The sequence below is a fragment of the Acyrthosiphon pisum genome, chromosome A3, assembly GCF_005508785.2.
Source record: "Acyrthosiphon pisum isolate AL4f chromosome A3, pea_aphid_22Mar2018_4r6ur, whole genome shotgun sequence".
Taxonomy (NCBI): Eukaryota; Metazoa; Arthropoda; class Insecta; order Hemiptera; family Aphididae; genus Acyrthosiphon; species Acyrthosiphon pisum.
In genome coordinates this window covers 14,106,882-14,120,119 of record NC_042496.1, presented here as the reverse complement: position 1 = coordinate 14,120,119, position 13,238 = coordinate 14,106,882, and the positions used below count along the sequence as shown (strand labels likewise).

At 33.2% G+C, this 13,238-nt stretch overlaps 1 protein-coding gene across 3 annotated transcripts in view; it reads left to right on the top strand.

Moving 5' to 3' along the window:
* The first annotated feature begins 5,735 nt into the window (after positions 1-5,735).
* The window catches only part of LOC100167283 (hormone receptor 4), a 79,138-nt gene continuing 71,635 nt past the window's right edge, over positions 5,736-13,238 (top strand). For 2 of the 3 annotated variants that reach the window (XM_008184594.3, XM_029491522.1), the window contains exons 1-2: positions 5,736-6,410; positions 6,951-7,288. The gene's annotated coding sequence lies outside the window, so the exon portion shown is untranslated. The remainder of the gene's footprint in view (positions 6,411-6,950; positions 7,289-13,238) is intronic. The other variant, XM_029491524.1, reaches the window with a different exon arrangement.

The following is a 13,238-nucleotide window of genomic DNA, read 5'->3' as shown; positions in this document are numbered from 1 at the left end:
TATTATTCTCCAAATTCCTTAAAATGTCATATTAAAAAAGAGTATTTAAAAATTGTTATATTTCAATTTTCGGAGAAATTAAAATCAAAAAATCAAAAATGTGGGGAAATCGAATTCAAGTAGACTTGACGACAAATTCAAATCTGTTGAAGAATTCTTGTCGCTTCATTAGATCAATTGGTATGTTTGGCAAAAAACACGTCTAAAATACTATGTCACGCGTGTGTTAGACAAAAACAGAAAATTACGGTATTGAATCCCCTTAAGATATATTATATCTACCTTTATATTATTATATATCTTAAACCGTGCTGAGTAATATAAGCTTAGATCATAATATTATAAGCCTTGGACTAATATTATAATCTTAATATCTTGTATGGTCCGTAGTCCGTACTCCGTGATATAAGCACAGAATAATATATCTAATATATACGTATCTATCTCAAATCTCAATATATATTATATAAGATCGATCGCATGTATATTAATATTAGCATTAATTATTATAAAAATTAAAAGGTATTTTAAAATAGTGTGTACGAAAACTAATAAATGAACAAAACATTTTGCAGTGAAATAAAAATTTGAACGTTATAAGTTGTAATTTATGTATACAATATAATAAAACAAATAACAATATAATTAAACAAATAACAACTATACCTAAACACAAATACACAATTTTAGTTATAGCAATAAATTAAGTGCTTAATACTGAAATTTTTTTGTTAACGGTCAGTTATAAGAAACGTTAAAAACGTTTTCTCCGGAAACTGGACAATTTTCTATAAAATAGTTTTTGAATAATTGTCGTGGTCCACGAGTATCGGAGTATCCACGGATAGGTTATAGCCTATAGGTATAGGTACATATAATATGGTTATGCACTAATGCGCAGTGTGACGAAATTCTGGCAAAACAAGTCACTTATGCAGTTTTGCATATATTTGCGAGCCGTATAAAACTTCCTGGCTGATGAAATCATTGCCTTTTTTTTAACGAATGACTACAAAATACAATCTATTGCAGCCGAGGATGAGGTAAGACGCACATCTGCTGCTGTCACTTATATATAAGCTGTATATATTATAGATATATTGTTCACAGGGTCCCTGTACCTATAGGAATAACCATTAGGCAGTTAGGAAATTCATAAGTATTTAAAACTAGGAACCCAGTAGCGTCATTTAAGTTTTTATTAGATTAGGGAAACTTTTCACTGCTTTTCTGACTCAACATTTTTTTCACTCATATTCTCATAGTTTAGTGCCATAGTGGTTAAGGGTTGGGGTGGTAAATGTGCTGACTTAAGGTTGATGAAAATAATAAACTGGGGCAAATTCCCCAGTTGCCCCCCCCTCCAAAATGATGTCACTGCAGGCACCATGAACTAAGATAGAATGGACTGAAAACTAACCGGTGGGTGGGTGACAGGGAGCCGGGCCGCTTAAGGTGGGGAGTGCGCTTGTCGCTTGTGCGGGGGGAAATGGGCAAGTGCAACTATAGTATCTAGAGTTATCTCTACTAGTTGTAGTTAGAAATTGATAAAACATTTCCATTTCATATCTATGATTTGAAAAATGAATATACAAGATTCTTTATAAGTTTTTCTATGTATAATAAAAAAAAAGTTTTATATAAGCGTTTGAAATTCAAAATTTTGCGACATTCAATGTTCACCAGTAAAATAACTTTTTCCGCCTTACCATAGAATGGTATAAATACTAAATAGGCTGTAGCCGTCTTACAGTTGAGAATGCTAAATAAATTATTTGTTTACTTTATATTTTAATTTAAAATCTACTAGGTATATTTTCTTTATATAATTATATGTAATTATTGTATTTTATCTAATTATATCTATTAGTAGGTACCTATAATATAAAACTGCGATCAAATGTATCTACATTTTTTTTTATATTTTTAAGTATTTATTTTGATTTTTGAATGATAATTTCTATCCATAAAAATATAATAATAATACAATATATAGCTTAATATTGCATATAAACTTTAATTGTATTGTACGCAACTTTCAGTTATTTTCATAATATTATGATAATAATTATATGATTTAATTATCACTATTATCAACTATGTTAATTATCACAATAAGCAGCTGAAATCAGTGTATTAGGTTAATTCATTAGGTACCTGCATATAATTAGTATATGGTTATGAATTGCAGTAGTATTATAGGGAACAGAAAGAAATTATTGCAGGATGCGAGGGTATTATAACTTATAAGCATAGTTTTCGGTTTTATATTTTGTTTCAGTTTTGTCTGTTTGAGTGTTTGTCATCTGAGTGAACCAAGGCCTGTAAACATCGAGTTTAAATTTTTAATTATATTTAAAAGTCATCACTGAACCGTATAGTATACCGTATAGTATACCAACCAGTAGGACGTGGCCGATAAATCGTTTATTTTCCATTATAATATATTTGTATACCTACCTATTATTCTGTTAAATATATATGCAGTGAATACAACTATATAAATTTAACAATAAACCTGGGCCAGTGATCTACTGATCTATACCTATATAATATTATGCATTTAAAGCGATTACATTTAATATTTATTGTCCATATAGTTGTTTGCCAAAGAAAATAGTATTAAGACACAAAATCGACACACCTGCTCTAAACCGTAATTTATTACCGTACCTGTATAGTTAATCTTATAAAGAACAATTTAGCTCGATTTGAATTATATTCTGGTTCTTCAAATTAAAATATTATTTATGAAAACTGAAGTGATTCGTACATTTTGTCTGTGTCAAGTGTTTTAATAAGTGCAAACCTAATCCATGTCGTAGTATATTATATTAATATATTATTATAAATCATAATAATATGTTTATATAATTATATATCATATAAGCTGTGACCAAATATTTTTTTATTATTATTTAATATAATGTCCATGATAAGTTGACAGTTGTGTACGTTATTTTTTAAGTTTTAAATTCAAACGAATGATGTCGGATAATAATTGTCAGTTGCTATTATACTAATTAGTGTAGTTATATAGGCGTTTCCGAATAATGTGTATATTGTCAATGTCAAAAAATAGTCAGATACTGTATTTTGGGACAAACGAGTAGCAACCCGATAATCTTTCATCGGTCGGCGACACAACGAAACGCAGTACTTAGGGTATTAATGGCCTATAAAAGAATATAGATATTATAATTCAAAATATATTGCTTTAAAATTTTACATGACCTATATATTATAATATGCCAGATATTAAAATTTCCTAGTGACTGAAAAGCGGGGTGTTTTAGCCATTTAGGAGACCCGCTTCACTCGCAGCGCCACACGTTATTTCGAAAGTCAGTATTTAAAACTTTCTTGAGGTGGGAAAGATATTATATATATATTTTTTGTATGAGCCCCAATACCATTGTACCTACTCGTACAATATAAAAAGTATACTCAAATTCTGTTTTTAAATAGCATTATATATTTTTGATACCATATATTATATATGTGGTGAAGAAAATTATTTTTGAATTTACAACCACATCATTAAAATAAAAATGAAATAACTGAATAAAGATACCTATTTCAAATTTAGTTTATAAGATTCTGAGCGGAATAATATCGGTTGTACTTATATTAATTTATGCTTATAACATGTTTTGTACATTAATTAAATTTGGTAACAATAAATATTATTATTATTATTATTATAAATATACAGTGAATCAGAAAGGCCTGACAAAAAAAAAATATGCTACAGTTAAATAACGTATTGCAAACATTGTGAAAATTATATATGGTTAATAAATAATTTAAGATATATAATCATGTCAAGAAATTCCCAGAAATAATATTTTGAAAAAAGTTATTACATTCAAAATTAATGTAAAATTAATGTAAACTTGAAAATTTCACTGAATGTTTATATTAGTATTTTCTATATACGATGAAATTTTGAAAATAATTTGACACTTTTTGAGCTGTTTACGGACATGGTCAGTTTTCAATTTTTTTAGTTTTTTTTTCTATAAATATCAATAAAGTTTTATCTGTTCGGCCAAAAAGTGTAAAAATTTAATACAAGGCTCCTGATATATTGTTACAATAGCAGTTGAAAAATATTAAAAATACATAGGCACAATTTTTTTTTATAAGCATTTAAAGATCGAATTTTGACAAAATTTATCAATTTAATCAAATTTAATAATTATTTTGTATACGAAAAGTATAAAAGTTAAAAATTTATAAAATTTTCAATTTTTATATCTAAGGATTAAAAATGTAAAACAAGATTCCACCCAAGTAGTTAATTCTGTTACCAAAAAATCTAAAAAATACATAAGCACAATTTATTTTTATAGTCATTTTAAGCTCAAATTTGGACGAAATCACATATTAAAAAACCTGGAATAACTATTTTAGTTATTTTGTTGTGATTGTATATTATTGAAACTTCTAAAGTATACTATTATATATCTATGATAGTACCATGATTTGTTGTTGATGTATAACGCGTTATAAGTACCTAATGGATATTGTGATATGATTAATTTGGAATTTATTATAGATACATATTATTGGTCAATTTTTTTTTTAATACCATAGATAAGTATATAAGATACCTTATACCTAGACTGACATACCGTCTCCGCTCAGAATCGTTTTTCTTATACCGTGATATTATATCATTGAATTCAAATTTAATACAATCCATTATACAGTGACCCACTTGTAATCTACTGTACAGCAGAGCGACATCCACTTACCCTCCTTTTTTTTTATTGACATTTAAAATTAAAAGTTAGACGAAAATGTATTTTTAAACGAAAATTATAATACTAGTTATTTAATTTAAATTCATATAATATTATTCGTTAGGACTTCATACTTTAGCCTTTATTGTAAAGGCTTTACTAATATTGTAATTTATTACTGTACTGATACAATAATATTTGTTCGATATTGAATATTATAACTTATAGGTTAATAAAAGATTGTTATACTATATGAGATACTAAATATTATTATATAGGTGTTTACTATTCTAAAAAATATAATATTATTGTTATTGTTTCATTATGTATTATTATTGTATAAAAACAAAACAATATAATATACATTGTATTATTGGGTATGCGGTTTGTTTTTGGAAACAAATATTTCATTCAAACTACGTATATAATAAAATAAGAATACATTAATTGTAATAAATAATAATAAAAATTATCGTTAGTAAATTGTGTGATCTTATAATAAAAGAATTTCATAAGTACCTAGGTACGAGATAAAAAAAGGCCAAGGTGATATATAAGCCCTTTGGCCCATACCCCTTATGCACACCCCTAAATACGACACTGCCATATGCATTCAAAATCCTATTCCTGACAAATCAACGAATTCAAAATGTCTTTCCCCGAATGTTTAGGATTGCTTCAGGCCGATGGCCACTGGGGCCTATCGATTTCGATTCGATTATTATTATTAATTTTTTTCCGTTGCACACGCGTAAACAAAACCACCGAAGATCCACACACACACTCGCAGTCGCGCATAATATACTAATCTAAGTATATAAGTCACAAAACTGTATATATATACAAGCGTAAATGCGCGCGCGGCGGCGGCCACGGCTGAGGTCGATGACCGGCGATAACTGTTGGCACATGTTGCCCCGCCGTGCGCGCGCACCCCGCCGTCCAACAACCGCCGCCGCCGCCGCCGCCGCCGCTACTGCCGCCGCAGTTCGTATACATTCGCAGCTCACGCTCGGACCGCCGCCGCCCGGCTCCCAAGTTTGCGCCGGCACCAGCTCGCGATCGTGTCACTCCGCAACCGCCGAAAGCCCGCCAACGCCATCATCGCATTCGCACGAGTCGCACGCGTTCTTTCGTTTCCGCGGGTTTTTGGAAAACATTGAACCGTAATAAATTATTAGTTATTAATAATATACTGAGCTATAATAATATCATCGTCCGCTGTCGAGCCATCGGGTTTTTGCGTGTTTTTAAGTAGTATATGTTATGTATATAATCAAAATTTAGTTTTTTTTTCCGTTTGATGTTGACGTCTCGTTTCGTTTCGTTTTGTTTTTCGGTGCGGTGATATTAATCGGCCGCGGTCTTTCGTTCCCGTCCGATTATAATATTGTTTTTTGTCAAGCCGTGCAGTGCGTCGGTATATACTATCGTTTAATATCCGGGAACTGATATAAAATCGAGTACAGTTTTGTCACTTTTAAATACGCACACATTTATATATCCGCATACAATTTATATATTTATCTGCTATTACGTGTTTTTTTTTAGTGCGTCACGTGCCTTGTGCGGTGGACTATATGCCTATATTGTCAGTTATAGCTACGCGCTGACCGTATACGCGGGTGCGCCATTTCCTTGTCTACGACAGGATTGACGAAGGTTTATCTGATCCGATCTATCCTTAGGGGGAGGGGCATATAAATATCTCGTAAATCTTGCGATCACAATAATATTATATTCCCCCATCCCCATCCACTTTCCAGTAGTATAGCTGATACGTCACAACATTTTTACCCACCACGGTATATAGGTTCGATGTGACTTTGTTACTTATCATACCCGCACACATCACGGCACACTTAAAACAAACACACGCGTAAGTATAACATCGCCGGAAAGGTATGCGCAAAAGAAAACTTTTCCCGAGTCCCCCGAAGACGATTTCCATCCGAGTAATTGCCAGCGGCAGATCGTAAGACGCGTTGTATACTTGTATAACCAATTTCCATGTGTGAATGTAAGTAGGTATGACCCACGGGGATAGATCGGATGAGATATTCGAGAAATGCATAATATATATTATATATAGTGTATATATATATGAATTATGTTTGCATATGCATATGTATATTATATTTACATATAAATATAGGTATATACCTACGAAAGACACGTGATTCGTTTTTTTTTGTGTTTTAGGTGAAATATTAAAATATAAATTGTCACACGTACATACTAATATATATATGTTGGTCGTGCGCGACGTCGTTTCGTGTGCGGACGAATCGTTCGATGTGTATGCGTTTCGCGAGGTGTCGTCGCCGCCGGCCGCGCATTTTCGCCTGCGATAAACACGATGATCGGGCGTGACGGCGCTCGTGAGTGCTGTGGGCGACATTATTTCGGGCAAACAGCTAGTGGCCGCCAGACGTTTAGCGGCACTTAAACTTTGCTGATACGTCAATAATAATAATATTAATTATCCGTCCACTCGCGCCTCATCACAGCTGCAACATGCCGGCGTATGTCGTTAAAATGTAAGTTTTCTTTCAGTTTTCACTGTACAATATTATTATTTAGTTATAATTTTTATTCAAATGACGTAATCGTGTCATAGTAATCAGCTAATATAGTGGTATCACTGGTAACGCGAACCAGGGTTGGGCACTCTTGCAAGTAACACTACTTGGTGTAACTGGATACAAGTTATTCTAATTCTAGGTATCTATAGTTACAAGTTATAAGTTACATATTTTTTTGTATTATGTAAACAATTTGGTAACCCGGGGGTGGGGAGGTATTATGACCCCTCATACCCCCCATACCCAAATGTAAATACGCCACTGATTTGGAGTTCCTATACCTAATTGATTTAAAGTTCAATGTTATAAAGAAATATTAAATAATCATAAATATTTTTATGCAATAAAGTAGTCAGTCAATAAAATTCAATATAAATATAATATAAAATGTCATACATTATTCATTATTCATTACACAATCAAAACTAAAAATAATTAGTAATTTTTTTGATAAAAATTTTTAAATACTTTTATTGGTGTCTAATACTTTATTAAATAGTATCTACTATCTAAATACTAAAAATGTCAAGAATTAAATTATTTAAAAATAATTAATTTTGTCTGAAGTACTAAAAACTTATAAAACTTATACTTGTAAAATATATGTTACCTATGAGTATTACTTACTAAAATACATTCTCTAATATAAGATTATCGAATGTTTATTATAATAACATACTGATTTATTTTATTTGGAGCTTATTATAATATTAATACAACAATACGTTATACATTTATAATACATTATTTACTAAAAATATATAATTTAAAATAACTAAAAATGACAATATAAGATCAAATTAATATTGTTTAAATGTAGACAACTTAATTCATGTTGGAGTCGTAGACACTGGTGGAGGTTCCATCCCCCCATTTACAACATGGACAGTATATAATTAATATATTTTATTTAATTATCATATAATATGTAATTGTTATGATATAACCCCCCCCCCCCCATATTAAATTCCTGCCTAAGGCGCTGATTAACGTAACGTTGATACATGTGTATGTGTATGTGTAATTACTATTCACTACCCATCCTTTTTATCACCTTATCACTTATCAAAATAAGTAGTTACATTACCATTTATTTTAATTTTTGAAGGAGTTGGTGAATTGTTGTGCTTTTATTTATATCAAATAATAACAGTGGTACCTATAAGTAACTTATTTTCCATTCACAGTTGTATTGTAGGCAGTGGCGTATTTTCAAACTGTTTGTGGGTACAATGGTACATTTGTTGTCGTGGTGAAATTGTATTACATTATACAACGATGAATATAGCATAATATATGTGGAATAGATATTATAAGATATTATCGACGTAGTGTACTCTGCGGCAATAATACCTACTAGATTTTGGCTATCGAATAAAAACACAACCAATTTTACGTAAAGTACATGATAAATCATATTGCATATCTTGAGTTGGCGCGTGTATGTGGAAAGTTGAACGGTCGAAAGTTGTGGTCTATATTTATACGCGGTTCGAGCTCTCCCGCGAGCGCGTCGAGTTCAACGACCGACTCGAGTGTGTGTGCCTGTGTGTTGGGTGCGCGGAGGCGCGTTAATTGGCAACCGGAGCGAGAGAGAGACTTGCGACGTCGTGTTTGCGAGGAACTGCAGTTTGAACATTATTCTATTTTGTATATTTCGGTTTGACAACGTATATAAGCAAAAAACGTATCTTCAAATAATAATTCTTTTTTTTAGTAATTTAAGTAGGTATAACAGTGTTAAAATGTTAAGCTGAAATAATTGTTTATCTATTATGTTATTATAATGTACTCCGTTGGAGGAAAGTCGATGACGGCAATCGTGCAGTAAGAAGACGAAACAAATAATAATAATAAAAATATATAAATAACCGAACGTAAAAGAACCGGTTTAACTGGCCTTGGCCTTGTTCAGCGTCATGGCTCCTTTACTTTCTTATAAAAAACAACAAAAAAAAAACCGCATGTATCGAAATTTGTTTGGTCGACGAAATAACATGAGCAATTATTATTTATTACTCATTTTCGTCGTTATTATGATGTATGTGTTTTTTACGATATTACCCAGTTGTAAATTGTCACAAAATATAAATTTAGAAACTACTTGGACTGATGATCGATAATTAAGATGATATAATATCGATGATCTAGATCCGAAATAGGAAAAATCGTGACGAGAAACGGAGGAAATCAGTTATTCATTTTCACGTTCTGGGTATACAAATAATAACTGAGGGCGGCGTTGCGGGGTCGTCTGGGGTCGTTGCCTCATTACTGACCTACATTCAGATTCCAAACGAGAGCAACGACCGCTCGGGCTGCTTTCGAGCTAGCGGTGGCGGATAGGTAGTCGACGGGTGCCCGACGACCGCACGTGTAAACTCGACGCCGACGACAGATCTTTTTGTTTGTCGTCTTTTCGGGTTCGGCGTTCTCTCCCCTATTATATTATATTATATTTGAAACTCGTACCCTCTTTTGCGTCCCCTTTATCGTTAACTTATTTATGTTTGTTCGGAGACTGCGATATCATAATATTTTATTAGTCGTGACGTCACTGCACGAATTTCGCACATATTTTAAATAGGTTTTTCTTCCATCGTCTGTTATTATATTGATTAATATTATTTCTTATTATTTATTATTATGTAGGACTGTTAAATCTCTGAGACCGTACCATTGCGGTATAGCTGCAGGCATATTATACATGTATAAGTGATATTGTAAAAATATTTAACGTATGTATATTGAATTTTTTTCGACTGCAACTATTGAAGGTTGAGGTTTTATCATCAAGTTCATAGGCCACACACACATATATATATATATCACACTACTTTAATGTTATTATGTACTATTTTCATTCGTTATCAAACGTATACTGTTTTCGACGAAACACATTAATTTAAATTTAAAATCAAAGTTAAGTAAAATATTTCTGTCTATAACACAATGTATACAAAAAGTTTAAAATCTTATATCTTGTATAATATTATTATACCTATACATAGTGTCCAAACTTCCAAACTTCTTTAAAAACCTGTAAATAGGTTTTTGTAGGTAGTAAAGGTTCTAAACCTAACCCACGTCTTATTGTTCAATAGCATTTTAAAAATAAAATTATAATAATATTATATGGTATAAATGGTGGTTCATGGTATAAACTTAACAACCAGAATTTCTAAAAAAAGGTAACGGTACCAAGTAATTTTTTTACCATGAACCACTCAATATTTCAAAAAGTATTTTTGAGACACCAAATTTTTTTACCACATTTAAATTCCAAAAGCATATTCTGTAAATATTAATATTATGAACCATGTAACATAATTATCAATAGCTACAGTGAACGTGGTTGTTTGTAGTTTTGTACAATGCTTTTAAATATCAATATATGATTTATATTATAATAATAATCCGAGTATATAACTTTACAATTAATATGTAATCACCAGAATCGCGTTATTATTGTATTATTATGAGTCGTCATAAGAATTTTAAATCTTAAGCTGCTATATTTGTATTTTGGATATATTTGTATAATAGGCTTAAGGTGTTATTGATAAAATTTTCTTCGGCCTTCACGCTTTTATCCGCGCATTGCGCAGCCGTAGCAGCGTTCGAGTAGGTATCTCAAAGTGTTTCATTTTTTTTTTTTTTTTGTAGAAAGCAATACCCTCAATCACTACAAAATGATTTGTACCACAAAATAAAAATTGTAACTTAAAGCTCATTCCCAAAATGAATGTTTCGAGATGCTGCAGTGCAGGTGGCGTGGTACCAATGTGGTCACTACTCACTATCTCAAAACACGTTATTCAAAATATGTAATATATATAATATCATGTATGATGTACACCATACTATATAACGCATGAACCATAATATTATATACGTATTACGTTCACGTTCAGTCCTCCGACCGACGATGAACCGGTAGACTTAATATATTTTATTATTGATGAATATGCGTTATTATCTCGACGTAAGTTGTAATTATCTTTTTGGCGCCGTAGGAGGGGCAACCAGACGCTGTTTGTTGAAACGTAGTATAAGGGGGAAGGGTATGTGCCCGATGTAAACGTTCGCAACAACACTCGAACTCGAACAGCCGAGCGCAGGTCGACAGAGATAAGAATTTTCGAGAACTGCTAATGCTGTCCGTGCGGCGTATACGTGTTCGTCAGGAATATTATTTGTAATAATAATAATAATAATAATATAAGCATATTATTATAATATTATGTATACGAATACGGTGGCAATAGTTAATCGCTGTGCACTCCAATGTCAAGTCCAATTCAGTGTGACGACTTTACAGTGCTTATTTTTTCATTTCCACGCGCTGTTATCTCGATCCAAATATGGTATCGGGTTATAGGTGAAATTTGTCTATACGGGTACGACTGGGAATATCGACAATACATTGCGTGCGTAAAATATGTGTTATACAGATTGACGAAAACATTTCGATTAATCGATTTATCATCGATTTAATATGTAACGAGTAACGACTGAACACTACATAAATACCACCATTGGGTTAGTAATTACTGATAATTAGTATTGATGGATTTCGGTGGGTGACGTAAAGAACGAACAGAACTGGTGAGACTTTGTAGCCTATCCAAGTGGGTGAAATCCAATTCAGGATCCCCTCGATTCAGGAACGTGTAATTTTAACTATCGAAATCCTCCAGAAAAAAGAACGCAAAAACAATAAGCAAGAGCGGTTTCCTAGTTAATTTCTTTGATCCTCTCCCCCAACCCCTCCGCTTGATGCGCTGCAGTAGTGCGTGGTACACTCGCGATTCGCGAAGTCAACGTTAACAATGCGGGGTGAACGACCTTTTTCTCCTAAAAACAGCAAGAGCGTGCGTTACATATATAATATTATATTGTATATCAGTTATTATAGTTGTATAATATAATATAACAATATTATTGCATGGTTACACGCACGCGCTGTTGTATTGAAGAAATTACAAACGTAAAAACGTGTAAACACGGTATTATAATACTACGATAACAATAAACGAAGGAACGGTTTTTATAATATTGTAATCGTTATTTATAAAGACGATCAAAACGCGTTTAGAGGGAATAACAGTGATAATACGAGCGAGGAGAGTGCGCGCGCGCGCGTCACCCATCGCAGGTATAGACGATAGGCCGCGGCGGGAGGTTCATGACCTCATGCTCTTTACTGACGGCCACAGATGATGCAAAGGACGGCCAATGAACCCGTTCCGCCTTCTCGCTCGCTTCGCACCGACGTTTCTCTCTCGCTCGCCCGCCCGTCTACCGCTCGGTCTCTGCCGCACGCACACACGAAATAATAATATTACACCTATAGATATATAAATACACACGCAAATAACGATAAAAATAACAAAACTCGTTGATTGACGGCGCACGTGATTGATCGAACTCGCGCACGTAACGGGCCGGTTCGCCGTGGTTTATATTTTTGTTTTACAAAAATGATAACGGCGAGTATTTTTTCTTTGACTTTTCGAAAGTCGTTGTCGTCATCAGCCGGTCGACGACGTCCGTTGACGCTGCCTTCGCGTTCGCACGGGATCCCTTGCTCGCTTGCGTGTGCGTGCGTGCTATCAATATGACGGGCACTTGTGCGTGCGCGCGTGTGAACGCTGCCAGCGGCTTGAGCGTTTTGCGCGCGCGCGCGCTCACTCCCGGTTCAACGAACTCTGTGCACAGGTCCAACGGTCACCCCCGCACACGCAGCCCACCACTTCCGCATCGACTTTATATTATTATCCAACACAACATCAGCCGCCGCCGCCACAGCAGCACTTCCCAAAACGCAATGTGGTTTAACCCCCCCCCCCCCCCCCACTCCACAACACCGAATAAAACCGTGTTTTTTCCTAATATTATTGTC